Source organism: Hordeum vulgare, chromosome 2H, assembly GCF_904849725.1.
Source record: "Hordeum vulgare subsp. vulgare chromosome 2H, MorexV3_pseudomolecules_assembly, whole genome shotgun sequence".
NCBI lineage: Eukaryota > Viridiplantae > Streptophyta > Magnoliopsida > Poales > Poaceae > Hordeum > Hordeum vulgare.
In genome coordinates, this window is record NC_058519.1 from 543,164,838 (window position 1) to 543,189,419 (window position 24,582).

General features: G+C 43.0%; 1 pseudogene; it reads right to left on the bottom strand.

Moving 5' to 3' along the window:
* The window catches only part of LOC123428614, a 181,571-nt pseudogene that overhangs the window by 13,783 nt on the left and 143,206 nt on the right, over positions 1–24,582 (bottom strand).

Here is a 24,582-nt window from a genome sequence, read left to right on the forward strand (position 1 = left end):
TTATGCATGATTTCATATCCTTGTAATTCTCTTCGAGTTGTGGGTTTTGTCTGGCCAACTAGATCTATGATTCTTGCAATGGGAGAAGTGCTTGGTTTTGGGTTCATACCGTGCGGTGACCTGACCCAGTGACAGAAGGGGTAGCGAGGCACGTATCGTGTTGTTGCCATCAAGGGTAAAAAGATGGGGTTTTCATCATTGGTTTGAGATTATCCCTCTACATCATGTCATCTTGCTTAAACCGTTACTTTGTTCGTCATGAACTCAATACACTAGATGCATGCTGGATAGCAGTCGATGTGTGGAGTAATAGTAGTAGATGCAGAAAGTATCGGTCTACTTGTCTCGGACGTGATGCCTATATGCTAGATCATTGCCTTAGATATCGTCATGACTTTGGGCGGTTCTATCAATTGCTCGACAGTAATTTGTTCACCCACCATAATACTTGCTATTTTGAGAGAAGCCTCTAGTGAACACTATGGCCCCCAGGGTCTACTCCACACCATATTTTCAGCCTTACACTTTTTACTTCGTTGCACTTTCCACCTTCAGATCTCACTTTGCAAACAATCTTGAAGGGATTGACAACCCCTTTGAAGCGTTGGGTGCAAGCTTGTTTGTGTTTGCGCAGGTACTCTGGACTTGACGAGACCCTCCTTCTGGATCGATACCTTGGTTCTCAAACTGAGGGAAATACTTACTGCTCCTGTGCTGCATCACCCTTTCCTCTTCAAGGGAAAAACCAACGCAAGCCCAATCTCCGTCAACGTGTCAATTTCTGGCGCTGTTCTTTGAGAAGTAGTAGAAGGATTTCTGGAGCCGTTGCCGGGGAGGAAGATCAAGTCAAGAACTCATTCAAGTAAGTGTCGCAAACTCATCTCTTGCATTTACTTTGTTTGCCAGTTGCCTCTCGTTTTCCTCTCCCCCACTTCACCAATTTGCCTTTTTCGTTCGCCTTTTCGTTCGCCCTTTTCGTTCGCCCTTTTCTCTCGCTTGCTTTCTGCTCGTTTGTGTGGGATAGTCTATCCTCATGGCTAGATCCACCACTTCGAACGATACTCCCGAGAGTGAAGTTCTCAATTTCAAACAAATTGAGGGAGAAAACTTAAAGGACGCTTGGTATAGGATTTGCAATGCTTAGAGTAGATCTACTCATAAGCAATCCACTACTGTCTTGCTTCGCAGTTTTTATGTGGGTATCTCTCCTTGGAATAAGTATATTCTTGACACTATCGTAGGTGAAATTTTTTGGGTAGCCATACCGTTGATTCTTAGGAGCTGTGATAAATTTGGTAGGCTCACCCCCACTCATGATTAATGGAACTACCTTAACTCTGGAACATGTGATGCGTAGACTGGACGCTATTGAAAATAAAGTCGCTACGATTGAACTCATTGAGAATTTGGATAAAAAGATCCACAATCAAATCACTCAGTACAGATCCAAGGTGGGAATGGTTTTGAAAAATTTAAAGGAGAAGGAACCCACAATTAGCGAAAAGCTAGGTCATGATGGGGCTAGGATTGGCAAAGTAGAGGATGTTATAACCAACTTGGGTTCCGCTTTTGCTGCTGTGCAGAATACTCCAAATTTTGCCCACAATAAAATCACCAAGTCCGTCTTTGTTCCTACAAGTAGTGGTGAATCATCTAGCAAAAAAGATGAAAACCTCAAGATGATAAGTGATCATGCCACTTATGGTTTGAGCACCAAAGACGACGATACGCGATTCTATCGCTTCTATGCCTAGCTAAGGGCGTCAAACAATAGCGCTTGTTGGGAGGCAACCCAATGAATTTATCTTTTTCTTTCTGTTTTGTTGCGTCCACACTTTCATAATTCTTTTGTGATTGTGTTTTTTGTGTTTCTTTTTGTGTTTGAGCCAAGCAAAGCCTTTATGATCAGTCTTGGTAATGGTTGTTCGATCATGCTGGAAAAAGACAGAAACTTTCTGCTCACGAGATGATTTTTAATTTTTATTCAGAAAGAGCTTTTGAGTTGATTCTTTTTTGCTTCTGATTGATATGTTTTTCCGCAGACCTTCGTAATTTTTTAGATTTTTTGAGGACTAGAAGTATACGAAGTATACAGATTGCTACAGACTGGTTTGTTTTTGACCGATTCTGTTTTTGTTGAGTTGGTTGCTTGTTTTGATGAAACTATGGTTAGTATCGGGGGGTACTAGCCATGGAAAAGTGAGAATATAGTAGCCCATCATCAATATAGATGGAATTCAAGTTTGCTACAGTACCAAAGAAGTGGTAGTTTGTTTTCTTGTACTAATGTTATCACAAGTTTCTGTTTAAGTTTTGTGTTGTGAAGTTTTCAAGTTTTGGGTGACGTTCTCATGGACAAAGAGACAAGGAGTGGAAATAGCTCAATCTTGGGGATTCCCAAGGCACCCCAAGCCAAATTCAAGGACACCAAAAAGCCTAAGCTTGGGGATGCCCCGGGAAGGCATCCCCTCTTTCGTCTTCAATCCACCGGTAACATTAGTTGGGCCTATATTTTTATTCACCACATGATATGTGTTTTGCTTGGAGCGCCCTGTATCTTAGGAGTCTTTTCTTTTTGTTGTGTCACAATCATCCTTGCTGCACACCTTTTTGAGAGAGAGAGACATGCACTCATCGTGATTTTGCTAGAATGCTCATAGTGCTTCACTTATATCTTTTGAGCTAGATACTTTTGCTCATAGTGCTTCACTTATATATTTTTGAGATAGATAATTTTGCTCTAGTCCTTCACTTATACCTTTTGAGCTAGATACCTTTTGCTCTTGTGCTTCACTTATATCTTTAGAGCACGGCGGTGCGTGATTTGGTAGTTGGCTTATGCTATGAAAGTAATCCCATGTGCTAGGTACCCAAAGAGGATGAAAAAACTTCCATCTTCATGTGCATTGAGTAGAAAGAAAAGTTTCGATTCCTCTCAATTAGTTTTGAGACATGGATTCGGGAATATTGAAAGCTATGTTAGTAGGGTGTTGTGAATCTAGAAATACTTGTGTTGAAGTTAGTGATTCCCGTAGCATGCACGTATGGTGAACCGCTATGTTAGGAAGTCGGAGCATAATTGACCTATTGATTGTCATCCTTTGTGTTGAGGTCGGGATCGCGCGATGGTTTACACCTACCAACCCTTCCCCTCGGAGTATGCGTTTAGCACTTTGTTTCGATTACTAATAAAAACTTTCGCAACAAGTATGTGAGTTCTTTATGACTAATGTTGAGTCCATGGATTATACGCACTTTCACCTTCCACCATTGCTAGCCTCTCTAGTGCCGCGCACTTCTCGCCGGTGCACAAACCCACCAAATTCCTTCCTCAAAACAGCCACCATACCTACCTACTATGGCATTTTCATAGCCATTCCGAGATATATTGCCATGCAACTACCACCGTTCCGTCTCATGACTTGTGTTATCACTCTCATATTGCCATTGCATGATCATACTAGATCGTTGCACATCCTGGTATACTGCTGGAGGCATTTCCTACGGAGTCATCATCATTGTGATCTCTGAGCTTTGAGTAACAAAAAAGTGCGATGATCATCATTATTAGGGCATTGTCCCATGTGAGGGAAAAAACAGAGGCCAAAGAGCCTAAAAGCAAAAAAAAGTGAGAAAAGAAAAAAAAGAGGCCTAAGAGCCCAAGTAAAACAAAATGAGAGAAAAAGAGAGAAGGGACAATGATACTATCTTTTTTCACACTTGTGCTTCATATTAGCACCATGTTCTTCATGATTGAGAGCTTCTTGCTTTGTCACTACCATATGCTAGTGGGAATATTTTATATAACTTGGTTTGTATATTCCAATGATGGGCTTCCAAAAAATTGCCCTAGGTCTTCGTGAGCAAGCAAGTTGGATGCACACTGATACGTCTCCATCGTATCTACTTTTCCAAACTCTTTTGCCCTTGTTTTGGACTCTAATTTGCATGATTTGAATGGAACTAACCCGGACTGACGCTGTTTTGAGCAGAATTGCCATGGTGTTGTTTTTGTTCAGAAATGAAAGTTCTCGGAACGTCCTGAAAATTTACGGAGAATTTTTCTAGAAAATATGAAAAATACCTGCACAAAGATCCACCGGAGGGGATGGTCCAGTGGGCCACAAGCCCTGTTGCCGCCGCCTCCCCCCTGACCGCGGCAACCAAGCTTGTGGGGCCCACGTGGCTCTGCCTCCCCCAAACTCAGCTCTATAAATTCCCTTTCGTCCCGAAAAAAATCAAGAGAGAAGATTTCATCGCGTTTGTGATACGGAGGCGCCGCCACATCCTGTTCTTCATCTGGAGGGCAGATTTGGAGTCTGTTTTGGGCTCCGGAGAGGGGTAATCGTCGCCATCGTCATCATCAACCTTCTTCCCTCTCCAATTCCATGAAGCTCTTCATCGTTCGTGAGTAATCTATTCGTAGGCTCGCTGGGCGGTGATGAGTAGGATGAGATCTATCATGTAATCGAGTTAGTTTTGACGGGGATTGATCCCTAGTATCCACCATGTTCTGAGATTGATGTTGCTACTACTTTGCCATGCTTAATGCTTGTCACTAGGGCCCGAGTGCCATGATTTCAGATCTGAAATTATTATGTTGTCACCAATATATGTGTGTTTTAGATCCGATCTTGCAAGTTGTAGCTACCTACTATGTGTTATGACCCGGCAACCCCGGAGTGACAATAACCGGAACCACTCCCGGTGATGACCATAGTTTGAGGAGTTCATGTGTTCACCAGGTGCTAATGCGTTGTTTCGGTTCTTTATTAAAAGGAGAACCTTAATATCCTGTAGTATCCTTTTGGACCCCGCTGCCACGGGAGGGATGGACAATAGATGTCATGCAAGTTCTTTTTCCCTAAGCACGTATGACTACACACGGAATGCATGCGTACATCACATTGACGAACGGGAGCTAGCCACATATCTCTTTGTGTTATAATTGTTGCATGATGAATGTCATCCAAACGAATCACCGACCCATTGCCTACGAGTTTGTCCCACTGCTGCTGTTACTTGTTTTGCTCTGCTGCTGTTTCTACTGTTGCTTGCTACTGTTGCTACTTGTTACTGCTGTCACTACTGTTGTTCCTTACCACTGCTGTTACTCGTTACACTGTTGCTACCTGCTACAATACTTGTTCGCTCGACGTTGACGGGAAAAGACTATTTCCGTCTACGGGCAACTTCTGGCGCCTTTGATACGCCAATTAGGAATAGTGTGCCGTCAACAGATCGTTTCTGACACTGTTGTTATCATCTTACTTTGCTACTGATACTTTGCTTGCAGATACTAATCTTTCAGGTGTGGTTGAATCTGACACATTCAGCTGCTAATACTCGATAGTATCCTCTCACTTCCTGCCCCGCGAACCAACAAATTTGGGTTGAATACTCTACCCTCGAAAACTGCCGCGAACCCACACGCTGGTGGGCCATTGCAAGAGAATTGCTAATTGTTGAGCAACTGGGAGCAGTTCTGGCTCTGCTGTCACGAAGGCATCAAGCCAGGGACACGTCAACAACATTCTTCTAGTGTCGTTGCCGGGGACTGCCGTTAGCAGCATTTTTCTGGCGGTGTTGCTGGGGAGGTATTGCTATATTCTCTGAGTCACTTGGGATTTATATTTGCTGATCACTATGAAGAATATGAAAGATCCAAAAACTAAAGTCTTGCCCTGAACTACGAGGTGGGGGGGGGGGTGGGGGGGTAAGGAACTGCCATCTAGCTCTGCACTTGATTCATCTTCAGTTATGAGTAAGTTTGCGACATCACCTCCTGCTAGAAATCTTGATATGTCGCCTGTGCTTGATGATGCTTATGATGCTGCTATGCCTAATACTGCTAGAGATGCTATGCCTGATACTGCTAGAGATGCTATGCCTGATACTGCTAGAGATGCTATGCCTGATACTACTTTGCCTGATGATGCTATGCTTGATACTGCTAGAGATACTACTTTGCCTGATATGCCACTAGGGGTATTCCTTGATGCTCATATTGCTAGAGTTACTGCCAATGCTCATGATGCTTCTGAAACTGCCGATACTATTGAGATAGAACCTGCTTTTGCTCCTGCTAGATCTAGCTCTCCTAGATATGAATTGCCTGATATACCTGAGGGTTACGTTATGGAGGGAGATATAGCTGAGGATTTTCTTGCGTGTAAGGATGCCTATGACGCTGAGAAATTACTTCTCAAGTGGAAGGAAAAATCTTTGAAAGCTAGGATGAAATACGACCCGAGGTTTTCCACTTCACCTATCTTTATCACCGATAAGGATTATGAATTCTCTCTCGATCCTGAGATAATTTCTCTAGTCGAATCTGATCCTTTCCATGGTTATGAGTCTGAGACAGTCGTAGCCCATCTTACCAAACTACACGATATAGCTACCCTTTTCACTAGTGAGGAGAAGATCCGATGTTTCCTTTCTCTCTAAAGGATGACGCTAAAGCCTGGTTCGCTTCTCTTGCTCCTAGATGTGTGAGTAGCCCCAGGATATGGTCTATTACTTCTGTGAGAAATATTTCCCTGCCGATAAGAAGCAACCTGCCTTGCAGGAAATATACAACTTTGCTCAACTCAAAGAAGAGAGTCTCCCACAAGCTTGGGGGAGGCTCGTCCAGCTACAGAATGATTTGCCTGATCACCCTCTTAAGAAGAACGAGATACTTGATATCTTCTATAACTGTAGCGACCCGACAGAAAACGAGTCAAGCCTCTGTGCATCTGTGCCGTCCCTGGATCAGTATGCTGGCACACACAGTACATCAATGTATATATCAAAGTGCAATCACATGTAAAAAGCGTGAAACTCATATATACCTTAAAATCTCAGCGGAAGCAGTCAAGGGAGTGGAGTCCCAAATAACACCAACGACAGGTTGAGTGCGGACCGTAACCCTGAATCGTACACTTACTCCTCGAAGAAAGTATCTGCAACATAAGACATTGCAACCGTGTAGGTTAGCATATTGAATATGCCGGCAAGTCATCAAAGAGAGGGGGTGAAATGATAATCATCTATTCTACATGCATATTTGGCAGGTGGGGCTATAAGTTTTTAGCGAAAAGCAAGTTTTCTCCTACATCAAGAGAGGGTTAAAAGCAAAATATTACAATGTTGTTTGTTGTTAACGAGATGGTTCTGCCAACCAATTTCTCGTACCCGAGTTGTCAATAATTCCCACATCATTATTAAATTGTGTTGAGAGTTCAGGAAAATACCAATGCCTTCGGCTCAAGTTGTCCATGACCGTGGACACGGCTAATCGATTAGGTTTGGGTACTCTGCAGAGTTTTGCACACGTTCCCCACAAGATTTGATCGCCTCCGAGTATGTCCTCGCACTTTAGGGTGTTTGAAGACCAGATGATCAAAACATGGTCTTTCAACGGGTCCCTCTGATCCCCTGTCGGTGCCCATCCAATCTTACCGTTCTTCTACATCTGCTAGCACCGCCTGTCCAGAGTCGCCACGTTGTCCAACCAAGCCAGAGCCCATAATGACTTGTGGCTGTGCAGGTAAGCCTTGGGTCTTGAAGCCTCCGTCCATCTCTTCGAGCCTGGGTGAAGCTTTCCGCAAGATGTCATGGAACGTCTCCATGCATCCCGGGTCGTCCACTAGTTTCTCCAGGGAGCCCATCAAAACCGTCCTTCACCTAGAGTTTCATTGCATCACGAGGTCTTGAAAAGTCTTGTCTTAACCGGTCTTGGTTATTAAATTACTCTCGCATCACTCGTGATAAACTCTCATCCAGAACCCCGTCTACACAAGCATAGCAATATAAAATTTGTCGTCCCGGGCCAAGTAACGGGGTTGTTGTGTGCCTACCACATGATACGACAACAAGTAACCAATATTTCCAAGTACCTACTCAACATGCAATAGGGTGTTTGAAGGGTATAACTACAATGCATAAAACATAGGTAATACATGATCAAATGACTTGCCTTGCTGATAGTTGTCGTTATCAAGCACTTCTAAGTAGCACACTTCGCACTCCGGGTATCTATCGATACAAACAAATACACATCATAAGCACTACAATCATCAACAAGCAAAATAACATCACTAGCATAAAGTTACTATGGCATAAAGTGAAGGAATTCACTTCACCTAACAAAACATAATCTGTTTTTGATAAAACCCCACGTAAAATTATTTAAAAAGAATTGAAACTTATACTACAGAAAGATATTATCACTAGGAAGCATCAGCAAAAATAATCAAATTAAAAGCTATTTTTAAACCCCTGGAATAAGCAAAACAAGATTTAAACTAAATCTGATCTAATTCAAATTTTGAAATTTCAAACATAGGCAAATAATATGTTTTTGAAAACTACAGGAAAATTGTGATCTACTGGAACAAGTTTCAACTCCACTAGAGTTATGTATCGAAAGTTATGATCAAAACAAAATTAAAACTCTCTCTGTTTTTGAAATTTAAACAGAAAAGAAAAATTGATTCTAATCGGACACTGTGTACACGTGGCGCTCTCTGATTGGTCGTAAGATGTTTGCTGCGAGGAATTCTAACAAACGGCCGGAATATAAGTAAAAGTCCCTGGCTAATCTTAAGTGAATAAAAAGCCGTGTCTGATTTTTGTCTAAAGCCGAAGGGGTACTCGGGATCTAATCTAACACGTCGAATACAAATCGAACGGCTAAGGGGAGATGGGGGTGGACTCACAGAGGGCTGCCGGTGTGCTCCTCTTCTCCGGCGAGCCCAGGCGAGGGTGGAGTTGGGGCGGCGGCTTTCGGCGTGCTCCGGCGTGTCCGAGACATCGGGGAGGTGGCGGCGGAGCTCCGACGTCCAATGGCGGCGGCGGCGAGTCGAGGCGAGGCCGGGGGCGAGCAACAGGGGCTCGAGAAGCTTTGGCTCCGGTGAGGGCTCGGCAGGGGCGGCGGGGCTTGTGCAGGGGCGGCGAGGAGGGGGAACGGGGCGAGGAGAGGGGGCCGGGGTGCGGGATTTATAGGGGGAGAGAGGGGGCTAAAAGGGGAAGGAGATCGGCGAAGGGGAGGAAACTCCGGCGAGTCCGGGGCTGTCGGGCGCAGGGAAGGAAAGGAGGGAGGCGCGGGGTTGGGGGTGATCGACGGGGTGGCAGGGTCGGACGGGCGGGGCCCAGGTGGCAGCGAGGGGGGCGCGGGTGCGGGCGGTCGGTCGACCGGTGCGGAAGGGCAGGGAGATCCCGGGCTGAGCGGGGAGTGGGCCGGGGCTATAAAGCGCCCGGGCGTTTTTTTCCCTTTTTTAAAAGATTTGTTTCCGATTTTGATATTTTTCCAAAACAAAAAGTAATTAAATATAAAAAGGAAACAAATAATTACCAAATATAGGGGTATTATATACCAAAGTTTTCAGAAAAATATTTCCTATTTGTTTATCATTTTTCCATGACCAAAATAAAAACTTTTAAAAAATGTTTTTTTAGAAAAAACCCTAAAGGTTTTATTTTATTTTGTAATTGTTTGTTCAATAAAAATCTGGTTTTCTTGGCTCAAAAATATTTCAAAAATGCCCCTAATTTTGGGAGGGTCATTTTCCTCCGCTCTTTGTTGCTTGCAAGGATTTATTTTCGGGGTATTTCTCGGGGAAGAAAATAGAGAAATGCAAAAGCAAATTTTTTGAAAGAATTCAAATGCAAACTCCATTCAAATTCTTTATAGTTGAAGAAGTCATGTCATCTTCTCTCATTGGTTTCGAATTTGAATTTACCGGAGAAGGGGAAAGTCATTTTATTCCCTCTCATTCAAAAGTTTTGAAAAGTTTCAAATTTCACTCAAGCTTCAATCACTCAAGCGAACAAACAAACAATCTAATAATTATTTTTTTAACATTCCAAAATTTGGGATGTTACAAACCTACCACACTTAAAATGAATCTCGTACTCGAGATTCGGAGGGGCTAGAGAGAAAGGGTTATAGTTCGGGGGTCTTCTAACTAATCCAACCTCCGGCAAAACGGGACGCTACCACACTTAAAATGAGAGTTAGTGGTCCCTCAAATATTTTTTTAAATCCCCTTGGGTTTTGGCATCTGACTCCTCACAGTCTTCGTACTAACTCCTCTGGTGATGCTCTTCCGTTATATTCATAACGTTTCCATTAAAACGAGGGTCCTTCTATTGATATAAGCTTCTTCCTTTACTGGGTCTTCTTAACTGACAGTCTCGTGATCAATTCTAAATGACCTATTGATGATTCTCATGGTGGTCTACCATTTGTGGCTATCCTGCAGAGAGAGGGGTCTTGTCTTCATCCTCACCGTAAAATTTCCTACGCGTGACAACAAATGCCATGTACATGGGGCTTTCATCATACCATTCTAAGGCTTAAACAAAAGCTTCAAAGAACGTCGTCTCTCTCTATGGGTAAGTCTCTCAGATTTACCTTTCCGAATAGCAAGATAATGATAAGAGTAAGTCGTCATGGTGGCCAAACCATGTCGCACTGAAATCATTACCTTGTATAAGGTTTAGTGAATCTCGTATTCTAACACTTGGGCATCCTCACAAGCGTTGCAGAGTTTCTCTTGTCCACGAACGAAGTTCGGATAAACCATTGGTTCTGCAAGCTGAACAAAACATCTATCATTTCTTCACCACTCTCGGGTTTTCGTATGCTCCTAAGAAAACGTTTGCTGATACAAGTTTCCTTCTCCAAAAAGATAGTACTTGATCCTTATTAGTCCGGGGGTCTGTGGGTTTCTGGCATACTTGGGGTTACTCTGCCTTTAAATCCTATAGTGTTTCATTCCATCATACTCTTGGGGTAACCATCATATAATAATAATCCTAAGACTTATTTTTGGTACACACTCCACTCTGTGTGATACTTTCCATTGGTGTGTTTACCATGAAAAGGTATTGGTTCATCCATAAATCATATTCATTTCATAATCAATCCTTTATTACATCCTTACTTTATTCAAAATTCCAACTCAAAAGTAATTTATTACAAATGCTGCCATCCACATTGTTCGGTATGGTCAAGCATTTCCGCCAACTATATTCATCTGTCTCTCTTGGAGGTACTTTAGTTCCACTCGAACTTTTCGAGGTGCTCCTTGAAATCATCCATCTTTTGCTTCATCATTGTGGCCATGAGCTTCATCTCCATCATCTCCGCACGTACCTCACTCAGGTATTCCTGGGTATGACGGAGTCTTGCTTCAAGTATTTCTCCAATATGACGTATGGCTTCCATGGCAGCTTCACGAACGGCGTCAAAGAAAATTGCTCGTGGCACACGTGAAATGAAAAAGTATTGCCCCATAGTCTTTGGACAAACTCCTTTCACATGGTGGAGGTGTACTTCCACATACCAAAGTTCTACTCCACTTTCCATGAATGGGTCACCTTTGTAGACTGCATCACCTTCAAGACGAATGTGCTTCATCATGTCCTTCAGGATTTTCGGGTAATCATGATCACTGGTCAGGGTCATGATCGTTTCTAGGCCCTTGATTAATGACTCGTAGAGAGTTGTCATCTGCAGGTGTTAGTAAATAGGTACTCAGAGGGATGTATGTGTCTCCTTGGTAATCATGGTACATTCGTACTCAGTGGATCCTGTGGGTTTACCGATACTACCGCACTTAAAATGGATTATACCTATGCCTGCATAGACCATATTTTCTCATATCCTCATAAATGTTCAGAGATCTTTGTTCGTAGAGAAACAACGCATACAGTTTCAACATAGGCAATCGTGAGACAATAAATTCCATTTATCCATGATGTTACTACAATCTCAGGGAATTTTGTTACAAAAAATCAACTCCACGATCTCATGAAAAACAAGGGTGCTTCAGATTACACTAATTGCCGCGGTCAAAACTTAACTACTCCATTTTTAGCTTTCTTCCTTTGTGGACAATCATTAGCAAAATGTCCTCCTTCCTTGCAACGAAAGCAAATGAGTTCTGACAAGTCTCGAGGCGTCTTAGTGTTTGCTTTTGCTCCTTGGGTTTCCGGCTTCCTTCCTGAGCACATGTATTTGTGGTGGCCAAATTCCATGCACTTGTAACATCTGACATGACTCAGGTCTATATCTGCAGAGATTTGGCTCTTCCGAGGGTACTTTTTCTTCTTTCCGGACTCCTTTATTTTGGCCAGTTCTTCTATTTCAAGTGGATCAAACTCCACTTTTTCCGTCGGGAAGTTTCCCAGATACTCTTGGCTTCCCTTCGTGCAATCCTGTGAATAATGTCCTTCTTCTCCACATGAGTAGCATGCATTGGAGAAAAATCTGGTCAGACCTTGTTCATCAGAGTCTTCTATATTTTCAATCATCATAGGTTCTTCTAGAATCTTCTTCTTGAGGGTTTCCTTCACTGCATCTTTCTGCTACTTGACAACTTGTTGCACCTTGGGGTAAATGTGACACTGAGCTGGGTAGTGGGTGGTTCCTTCACAAAGGAAACAAGTCACCTGACTACTTGGGAACTCCTCAGCTGGGTGATTTTCTTCACAATGAGTGCATCCATCCTTGTGTTCTTCCTGGGTGTGTCCTATTTCTCCACATATATTGCATGCACAAGTCTTCTCCTTCGGATTATCATAGCACTTCCGAATGAGACGAGATCTTAACAGAGTCTTCTTGAATTCGTCCCAAGTTTCTGCTCCACTAACTCCTTGTATGGCATGGTGCATTTCCCACCAGATAGCAACACTTGGGGTAAAGTACTGGAGAGCGTGTTCCACTTCATACTTCCTTGAGATCAAGTTGCTCCCGAAGTGGTCCTCCATGTTCTGAATCCATATTTCAGCCTCGAGTTGGGTCATTGGTCCAGAGACTACAAGTCCAGCTTCATACTCCATCTGGTAGGGTTGAGGTTTTGGTGATGAGACGGGGAAGAGAGGAAGGGAGATACACACAATACAAACAATATTTTTGAGAATAGGTTTTATTTGTGGCCGTCGGAAAACACACACCAATGACGGCTCACAAATCATCGTATCTAACTTGGGTATATAAAAGGGGTTTGGACTTCTAATGGTCATATATTTATTCGAACACTTTAGGGTCTTCGAGTTCTTCGGGTCTTGAGAGTCTTCTGTTGGTGTAGCTTCAATTCTTCAAATGCATGGTGAAATCCTCTTTACTTTGAAGTAGAACTCCGTTGATTCTTCATGAGGTCAAAGGGGTAAGGGGATTGTATAACTATTTGAGGTGAGAGAGAACATTTGATGAAATCAGAAGAGATGAGAGGTAAAGAATTTTCTTGGAAATAAAATTTTAGAGAGATCCTTTCCTAAGAAATTTCCAGTTTCTAGGGTCACGTCCTATAGTCAACATGTGCTCTGATACCATTTCTGTAGCGACCCGACTCCAAACGAGTCAAGCCTCTATGCATCTGTGCCATCCCTGGATCAGTTTGCTGGCACACACAGTACATCAATGTATATATCAAAGTGCAATCACATGTAAATAGCGTAAAACTAATATATACCTTAAAATCTCATCGGAAGCAGTCAAGGGAGTGGAGTCCCAAATAACACCAACGCCAGGTTGAGTGTGGACCGTAACCCTGAATCGTACACTTACTCGTCGAAGAAAGTATCTGCAACATAAGACGTTGCAGCCGTGTAGGTCAGCATATTGAATATGCCGGCAAGTCATCAAAGAGAGGGGGTGAAATAATAATCATCTATTCTACATGCATATATGGCAGGTGGGGCTATAAGTTTTTAGCGAAAAGCAAGTTTTCTCCTACATCAAGAGAGGGTTAAAAGCAAAATATTACTACGTTGTTTGTTGTTAACGAGATGGTTCCGCCAACCAATTTCTCGTACCCGAGTTGTCAATAATTCCCACATCATTATTAAATTGTGTTGAGAGTTCAGGAAAATACCAATGCCTTCGGCTCAAGTTGTCCATGACCGTGGACACGGCTAGTCGATTAGGTCTGGGTACTCTGCAGTGTTTTGCACACGTTCCCCACAAGATTTGATCGCCTCCGAGTATGTCGTCGCACTTCAGGGTGTTTGAAGACTGGATGATCAAAACATGGTCTTTCTACGGGTCCCTCTGATCCCCTGTCGGTGCCCATCCAATCCTACCGTTCTTCTACATCCGCTAGCACCGACTGTCCAGAGTCGCCACGTTGTCCAACCAAGCCAGATCCCATAATGACTTGTGGCTGTGCAGGTAAGCCTTGGGTCTTGAAGCCTCCGTCCATCTCTTCGAGGCTCGGTGAAGCTTTCCGCAAGATGTCATCGCACGTCTCCATGCATCCCGGGTCGTCCACTGGTTTCTCCAGGGAGCCCATCAAAACCGTCCTTCACCCAGAGTTGCATTGCATCACGAGGTCTTGAAAAGTCTTGTCTTAACCGGTCTTGGTTATTAAATTACTCTCGCATCACTCGTGATAAACTCTCATACAGAACACCGTCTACACAAGCATAGCAATATAAAATTCGTCGTCCTGGGCCAAGTAACGGGCTTGTTGGGTGCCTACCACATGATACTACAACAAGTAACCAATATTTCCAAGTACCTACTCAGCATGCAATAGGGTGTTTGAAGGGTAGAGCTACAATGCATAAAACATAGGTATTACATGATCAAATGACGTGCCTAGCTGATAGTTGTCGTTATCAAGCACTTCTAAGTAGCACGCTTTGCACTCCGGGTATCTATCGATACAAACAAATACACATCATAAGCACTACAATCATCAACAAGCAAAATAACATCACTAGCATAAAGTTACTATGGCATAAAGTGAAGGAATTCACTTCACCTAACAAAACAGAATCTGTTTTTGATAAAACCCCAAGTAAAATTATTGAAAAAATGAAACTTATACTACAGAAAGATATTATCACTAGGAAGCATCAGCAAAAAGAATCAAATTAAAAGCTATTTTAAACTCCAGGAAGAAGCAAAACAAGATTTAAACTAAACCTGATCTAATTCAAATTTTGAAATTTCAAACATAGGCAAATAATATGTTTTTGAAAACTACAGGAAAATTGTGATCTACTGGAATAAGTTTCAACTCCATTGGAGTTATGGATCAAAAGTTATGGTCAAAACAAAATTAAAACTCTCTCTGTTCTTGAAATGGAAACAGAAAAGAAAAATTGAATCTAATCGGACACTGTGTACAAATGGCGCTCTCTGATTGGTCCTAAGATGTTTGCTGCGAGGAATTCTAGCAAACGGCTGGAATATAAGTAAAAGTCCCTGGCTAATCTTAAGTGAATAAAAAGCCGTGTTGGTTTTTTGTCTAAAGCCGAAGGGGTACTCGGGATCTAATCTAACGCGTCGAATACAAATCGGACGGCTAAGGGGAGATGGGGGTGGACTCACAAAGGGCTGCCGGTGTGCTCCTCTTCTCCAGCGAGCCAAGGCGAGGGTGGAGTCAGGGCGGCGGCTTCTGGCGTGCTCCGGAGTGTCCGAGACGTCAGGGAGGTGGCGGCGGAGCTCCGGCGTCCAATGGCGGCGGCGGCGAGTCGAGGCGAGGCCGGGGGCGAGCAGCAGGGGCTCGGGGAGCTTCGGCTTCGGCGAGGGCTCGGCAGGGGCGGCGGGGCTTGGGCAGGGGCGGCGAGGAGGGGGAATGGGGCGAGGAGAGGGGGCCGAGGTGCGGGCTTTATAGGGGGGGAGAGGGGGCTAAAAGGGGAAGGAGATCGGCGAAGGGGAGGAAACTCCGGCGAGTCCGGGGCTGTCGGGCGTGGGGAAGGAAAGGAGGGAGGCGCGGGGTTGGGGGTGACCGACGGGGTGGCGGGGTTGGACGGGCGGGGCCTAGATGGCAGCAAGGGGGGCGCGGTTGCGGGCGGTCGGCCGACCGGTGCGGAAGGGCAAGGAGATCCCGGGCTGAGCGGGGAGTGGGCCGGGGCTATAAAGCGCCTGGGCGTTTTTTTCCTTTTCTAAAAGATTTGTTTCCGATTTTGATATTTTTCCAAAATAGAAAGTAATTAAATATAAAAAGGAAACAAATAATTACCAAATATAGGGGTATTATATACCAAAATTTTCCGAAAATATATTTCCTACTTGTTTATCATTTTTCCAAGACCAAAATAAAAACTTTTAAAAAATGTTTTTTTTCAAAAAAAGCTGTAAAGGTTTTATTTTCTTTTGTAATTATTTTCTCAATAAAAATCTGGTTTTCTTGGCTCAAAAATATTTAAAAAATGCCCCTGATTTTGGGAGGGTCATTTTCCTCCCCTCTTTCTTGCTTGCAAGGATTTATTTTCGGGGTATTTCTCGGGGAAGAAAATAGAGAAATGCAAAAGCAAAAAAATTGAAAGAATTCAAATGCAAACTCCATTCAAATTATTTATAGTTGAAGAAGTCATGTCATCTTTTCTCATTGCTTTTGAATTTGAATTTACCGGAGAAGGGGAAAGTCATTTTATTCCCTCTCATTCAAAAGTTTTGAAAAGTTTCAAATTTCACTCAAGCTTGAATCACTCAAGCAAACAAACAAACAATCTAATAATTATTATTTTTAATATTCCAAAATTCGGGATGTTACAATAACGGACTTACCGATGCTTCTAAAGACCACCTAGATAGTTGTGCCGGTTGTGTTTTTAGGGAACGAACTGTAGAACAAGCTGAGACTCTACTGAATAACATCTTGATCAACGATGATGATTGGACTATTCCCGAACCACCTCCTAAGCCAACTTCGAAGAAAAGAGGTATTCTATTCCTCAGTCCCGAAGATATGCAAGAAGCCAAGAAATCTATGCAAGAGAAAGGCATTAGATCTGAGGATGTCAAAAATGTACCACCTATCGAAGAGATCCATGGTCTCGATAAACCGATATAGGTAGTGGAAGTAAATTCTCTGCGTAGGTTTGATGAGAGTGATATTCCTTTTGACAAACCTGCTAGCCTATGCTTTGATGAATTTGACAACTTTGTTGCCAAACAACAGAGTTTCAATGATTATGTTAGCAGACATTTGGAACAAAGTACTCGTATGCTTAGTCATTTAAGTGTTTGTGTAGACAGAAATGTCAATGATCTGAAGCTTCTGAGTAAACATGCCTCAATGATTACTACTCAGGTAGAACAAGTACTTAAAGCTCAGAATGACCTGCTGAATGAATTAAATGACAACTCTGTCAGAGTCGTTACTAGAGGAGGCAAAATGACTCAGGAACCTTTGTATCCTGAAGGCCATCCTAAGAGAATTGATCAAGGTTCTCAAGGAATTAATGCTGATACACCCAGTCATCCTAAGGAGAAGAAGAAGTATGATAGAAACCTGCATGTTGGTTCACCAAATACTGTTACACCTGAAGAACCAAATGATATTTCTGCGTCTGATGCAGAAACACAATCTGGTGATGAACATGAACCTGGTGACAATATGGAAAGCGATGTTCATAATGATGCTCAACCTAGCAATGATGAGGATGTGGAGATTGAACCTACGGTTATTCCTGATAACTGACAACCTAAGAGATATGATAAAAATGACTTCACTGCTAGGAAGAATGCTAAAGAAAGAGAGCCATGTGTTCAGAGACCTATGCCCTTTCCTCCTAAGCCATCCAAGAAAAAGGATGATGAGAATTTTGAGCGCTTTATTGAAATGATAAGACCCGTCTTTTTGCAGATGCAGTTAGTTGATATGCTCAAAATGTCTCCATATGCCAAGTACATGAAAGATATCATGACCAATAAACGGAAGATACCAGATCTTGAGATCTCCACCATGCTTACCAATTACACTTTCAAAGGTTGAACTCCTAAGAAACTTGGTGATCCCGGAGTGCCCACTATACCTTGCTCCATTAAAGGAAACTACGTAAGAACTGCCTTATGTGACCTTGGAGCCGGAGTTAGTGTTATGCCTCTCTCTCTTTATCGTAGAATTGAACTGGATAAGTTGACACCCACTGAAATTTCTCTGCAAATGGCCGACAAATCAACTGCTTTCCCTGTCGGCATTTGTGAGGATGTGCCTGTTGTGGTTGCTAACACCACTATCTTAACAGACTTTGTTATCTTGGATATTCCCGAGGACGATGCCATGGCTGTCATCCTCGGAAGACCCTTTTTAAACACTGCAGGGGCTGTTATAGATTGCAACAAAGGCAATGTCACTTTCCATGTCAATGGTAATGAGCATTCCGTGCACTTTCCAAAGAAACGATATCAAGTACATTGCATCAATGCTATCGAAAAAACTTCATCGATTCTTACTGGGAGCTTTGAATGCCCTATTCCTCGTGTCAAGATGAAGTATGATTTGCTTGTTGGGGAGATACATATCCATATTGAGGTTACTTAGTGGCTATTAGAAAATTCTCCGTTCTCTTTTGCGATTCAAGAAAGTTTTGTCATAAGGATTTGATCAACCCCATTGACGGATTTCTTTCGATGACCATGAAATGGATGAACCAAAGAGTCACATACCTCTGTTTTAAGCTTTCACTTTCTTTTGCTTAGAAAAAAAGATAGGTTTAGTTTAGTTTTTCCTATTTTCCGTTTTAGCGTCCCGGAGAAAAATACCCCGAAAATAAAAGTTCTCCGATGGTCCTGAAAATTTAGTATGATTTTTTTTTGGAATATTTGAAAAATACTGGACTGAGAGCTGGCCCGGGGGCCACCCCAGTGGGCCACAAGTCCTGTCACCGCGGCCATCCCCTGGCCGCGGCAAGCAAGCTTGTGGGGCCCACAGGGGCCCCCTCCACTCATTCCAGCTCCCATCCTCTTCTTCTTACTCCAGAAAAAATTGTTTCGCAGCTCAAACCCGTGTTCTTGCTCATTTGGCTGTGATTTTCGATCTCCTTGCTCAAAGCATCATTCTCCGAACCGTTTTGAGGAAATTACTCCTTGGTAAGTGACTCCTCCATTGGTCCAATTGTTTTTTGCTCTAGTGCTTTATCCTTCGTGTATTCTTGCTACCTTGGTGACCCTGTTCTTGAGCTTGAAATGTTGATTTTAGCCGGTCCCAAGTAGTTTTAGCGCGTGATACGACCTCTAGGCACTAGTAGGAGTAGTTGCTACAAGGTGTGGTTGGTCTTTATTCACTTTTCTCTTGAACTTCAAAATTTCAGCAAAAAAATTTTATGTTCAGGAGGAAGTTTCATGGTGGTTCCTCAAGTAAGAAGGGTCCCCGTCTTTCTATTCGGGAGCCACCATAGGAAGCATGATCGAAGCATGTGAATGGCCTTCTGACGAGTTCATGATCGAAGCAGGCTTCAAGGATGAGTTTGATACACTTGTCCGCATTGCCGGGTTAGAAGAATTCCTTTCAGATAAATGTGAACAATATGCTATGCTCACTCCCTCTTTCGTGCGTAGATTTAAATTTTCAGTTGGCCGTGACTCATCCATACTGTTTGATTTGTATGATAAATCCTATGCCATGGATGTGGAGGATTTCAATAGGATTTGCAAAATACCCGATGGGGGTAATCTTAAAGATCCTGCTAAATCTTCGGTTAGAGATTTTTTCTCTAGTATATCTTTTGGAGAAACAAGAGACATCACACAAGCTACCATAGGAAGCATTCATTTCCCTACCTTGCACTACTTTGCCCTCTTCATAGGTAGATGCATTAACGGTAAGGTTGAACATTGTCACCTATGCGCATCCGACCTTAGTATCCTTAAGAGCACGGTTACGGGTGACAAAATCTTCAACATGGGAGCTATTATCGCAAGGAGGCTGAATAAGAATGCTATTGAGGGAGATTTCTTTGGCGGCATCTATGCCACTCGCATAGCAAATTTTCTTGGAGTACCCATCCGCGCAGGAGATCCCCCGCTCCATTCAGCTTTCCTTGACCGCGTCGCTTTGTCATGCTACCAGTTTCTTGAGAGGGATGATGACTCCCTCCTATACCGATTGATATTTAACCGGCAGCGTGTCTTCCATATTACCCTTCCTGCTCCTGCTTTCTTTGACTTTCAGGTAAAACGGAGATACTACATAACCATAGGAGAGGCAGAGGAGTATGAGAGGGAGGCGACGGCTGCTCGTCTTTGTGAGGCAGCTATTCAGGCAGTGGCTGCAGCACTCCCGTATAACCCCGATTATGATTTTGGATTTTGCCAGGATCGTCCTTGGGAGTAGATCAAGCTAGGCCAAAAGCCTAAGCTTGGGGGAGTACGTGTTCTCACCAACTTTACATTCATGCTTATGCTTTCACTTTGTTCGTCGGTGTTCACACGTTGCCACTGTATTATCCATGCTAGTTTATTTTCGTTTTCTTGTTTTCTTGTTTTGTGTCCTCTTGAGAAAACCCAAAAAGATTTTCCTTTCTTCTTTTTGCTTGTTGGGAGTTTTCCCGTGTAAATAGTTTTATTTTTCTTTGGGTCAAGGTAGAAGATATTGGTTACAATGTTTAGTGGCTCTTGCATGCATACCTGTTTAGCTTTCAAAGAGCCATATTACTTTGTATTCTCCTTTGTGTTTGCCTGCAGATTCAGCTTAGTCCATTGCATGAGCACGCTTATTATTGTTCACATCGTTCGATCGTGCAAGTGAAAGGCAATAATGATGATATATGATGAAGTGACTGAGACTGGAAAAGCTGGTATGAACTCTATCTATTTTGTTTTTGTAAATATAACTAGCTTGTCATCACAGATTCAGCTTTGTTGTGAGAGAACCATGTTTGCAATGACAACTTAGAGATCATAGTTTCTAATTCCATGCTTATTTAGCTAGGAGCTTATAATGGTTTGTCTTGAATGCCAACATAGATTTTGAGATGACTATGATGTAGTATGATAGGATGGTATTCTCCTTTGAATGGTTCAAGTGGCTTGACTTGGCGCATGTTTCATGCATGTAGTTGAAACAAAATCAACATAGCCTCTATGATGTTCGTGTTCATGGTGATTTATATCCTGTTCATGCTTGCATTCCATGTTGGTCAAACTCATTGCATCTTGATGACCGTTGTCGCTCTCTAGTTGGTCGCATCCCAGTATTTTGCTAGCCTTCACTTGTACTAAGCGGAATACTGCTTGTGCATCCACTTCCATAAACCCAAAAGTTTTTCCATGAGAGTCCACCATAACTACCTATGTGTGGTATTTACCTGCCGTTCCAAGTAAATTTGCATGTGCCATTCTCTAAACCTTCAAGAAATAATCTGTTTTGCATGCCCGAACCGCTCATGTGGTGACAGGGGGCTATTGGTATATTCCATGTTAGGCGTGTTATCCTCGACATGTGTTTATTCACTGTCATTCACGAGAAAGGGCCCGGTAATTGGAAGGCCCAGTTCCACGCTTAAATTGAAAACATAACTATAAAACAAGACTCCCCCCAGATTGATGTTAGTATGGACGGTACCCGAGGATTCGGCTAGCCGTGGAGTGTGATTGATTGGTGGTGGGGGAGTTAAAACTTTACTTTTCTGTTTGGGAACCGCCTATAGCATGAATAGCGTGGAAGATATTGAGAACTCTTGGTCATTGCGTTGACAATGAAAGCATGCCACCCAAAATTATTATCTCTGTTTTCAAAGCTTGAGCTGTGCCACCTCTACAAATCAATGCTTCCCTCTTCGAAGGGCCTGTCTATTTATTTTCCTGTTGAGTCATCCTCTTCTTATATAAGCACCAGTTAGAGAGCACCTCTGTCATTTTTATGCTTTGCTTTTGATTGATATTGAGTATGACTATGACTGGATCTTCGTTGCTATGAATTACAATGTTTAGTCATCCCTTGATCTTTGAAAGTGCTCTGCATTTATGTTTTGCGGTCTCAGAAAGAACTAGCGAGATACCACCTATTCATATTGCTTCATGCCTGTTTTGATTGAATTGTTGGTATTTGAAACTCATTATTATTTGCTCGCTAGCTGATTATGCCATTGATATTAGTTTACCGTGAGACCTTTGTGTCACTTGCTTATGTGGTTAACTTGTGATCTTGCTGAAATTCTGGTTACGAGTTAGACATAGTTGCAACAACAAGATCAAACAAAGTTTGTCAAAGTTTTTCTTTCTCTTTCAGTTTGTCAACTGAATTGTTTAAGGACAAGCAAGGTTTTAAGCTTGGGGGAGTTGATACGTCTCCATCGTATCTACTTTTCCAAACTCTTTTGCCCTTGTTTTGGACTCTAATTTGCATGATTTGAATGGAACTAACCCGGACTCACGCTGTTTTCAGCAGAATTGCCATGGTGTTGTTTTTCTGCACAAATGAAAGTTCTCGGAACGTCCTGAAAATTTACGGAGAATTTTTCTGGAAAATTTACGGAGAATTTTTCTGGAAAATTGGCGCAAAGATCCACCGGAGGGGATGGGCCAGTGGGCCACAAGCCCTGTTGCCGCGGCCTCCCCCCTGGCCACGGCAACCAAGCTTGTGGGGCTCACGTGGCTCTGCCGCCCCCAAACTCAGCTCTATAAATTCACTTTCGTCCCGAAAAAAATCAGAAGAGAAGATTTTGTCGCGTTTGCGATACGGAGGCGCCGCCACATCCTGTTCCTCATCTGGAGGACAGATCTGGAGTCCGTTTTGGGCTCCGGAGAGGGGAAATCGTCGCCATCGTCATCATCAACCTTCTTCCCTCTCCAATTCCATGAAGCTCTTCATCGTTCGTGAGTAATCTATTCATAGGCTCGCTGGGCGGTGATGAGTAGGATGAGATCTATCATGTAATCGAGTTAGTTTTGACGGGGATTGATCCCTAGTATCCACTATGTTCTGAGATTGATGTTGCTACTACTTTGCCATGCTTAATGCTTGTCACTAGGGCTCGAGTGCCATGATTTCAGATCTGAAATTATTATGTTGTCACCAATATATGTGTGTTTTAGATCCGATCTTGCAAGTCGTAGCTACCTACTATGTGTTATGACCCGGCAACCCCGGAGTGACAATAACCGGAACCACTCCCCGTGATGACCATAGTTTGAGGAGTTCATGTGTTCACCGAGTGCTAATGCGTTGTTCCGGTTCTTTATTAAAAGGAGAACCTTAATATCCTGTAGTATCCTTTTGGACCCCGCTGCCACGGGAGGGATGGACAATAGATGTCATGCAAGTTCTTCTCCCTAAGCACGTATGAGTACACACGGAATGCATGCCTACATCACATTGACGAACGGGAGCTATCCACATATCTCTCCATGTTATAACTGTTGCATGATGAATGTCATCCAAACGAATCACCGACCCATTGCCTACGAGTTTGTCCCACTGCTGCTGTTACTTGTTTTGCTCTGCTGCTGTTACTACTGTTGCTTGCTTGTGTTTCTACTTGTTACTGCTGTCACTACTGCTATTCCTTGCCACTGCTATTACTCGTTACACTGCTGCTACCTGCTACAATACTTGTTCGCTCGACGTTGACGGGAAAAGACTATTTCCATCTACGGGCAACTTTTGGCGCCATTGATACGACAGTTAGGAATAGTCTACCGTCAACAAATCGTTTCTGACACCGTTGTTATAATCCTACTTTGCTACTGATACTTTGCTTGCAGATACTAATCTTTCAGGTGTGGTTGAATCTGACACATTCAGCTGCTAATACTCGAGAGTATCCTCTCACTTCCTGCCTAGCGAACCAAAATATTTGGGTTGAATACTCTACCCTCGAAAACTGCCACGAACCCACGCGCTCGTGGGCCATTGCAAGACAATTGCTAATTGTTGAGCAACTGGGAGCAGTTCTGGCTCTGTTGTCGCGAAGGCATCAAGCCAGGGACACGTCAACAACATTCTTCTAGTGTTGTTGTCGGGGATTTCCGTTAGCACACACCCACTAGTTTTCCTTTTGAGCTTTCACATACTTATAGCTCTAGTGCATCTCTTGTATGGCAATCCCTACTCATTCACATTGATATCTATTAATGGGCATATCCATAGCCTATTGATACCTGAGTTAATGTGACCATCTCCTCCTTTTTTGTCTCACAAACCACCACCACACTCTATTCCACCTATAGTGCTATATCCATGGCTCGCGCTCATGTATTGCGTGATAGTTATAAAAAGTTTGAGAAAGTAAGAGTGCGAAAACAATTACTTGGCCAATTCCGGGGTTGTGCATGATTTACATTAGTTGTGTGAGGATGACGGAGCATAGCGAGACTATATGATTTTGTAGGGATAACTTTCTTTGGCCTTGTTATTTTGAAAGTTCATGAGTACTTTGCTAGTTTGCTTGAAGTATTACTGTTTTCATGTCAATAGCAAACTATTGTTTTGAATCGTACGGATCTGAACATTCATGCCACGTGAAAGAAGTTGCAAAGGACAACTATGCTAGGTAGCATTCCGCATCAAAAATTCATTCTTTATCACTTCCCTACTCGAGGACGAGCAGGAGTTAAGCTTGGGGATGCTTGATACGTCTCCAACATATCTATAATTTTTGATGGTTGCATGCTATTATCTTGTCAAACTTTGGATGTTTTGCATGCCTTTTATTTATTTTCTGGGACTAACTTATTAATCCAGTGCCAAGTGCCAGTTCCTGTTTTTTCCATGTTTTTGACCCCTTTCAGAGGAGATTTTGAAACGGAGTCCAAACGGAAAAAAGTCCCCGAATTTTTTTTTCTGGAACGGAAGAAGATCGGAGAGCTCGGGGGCCAAGCCAGAAAAGCCCCAGGGGCCCCACAAGCGCCCA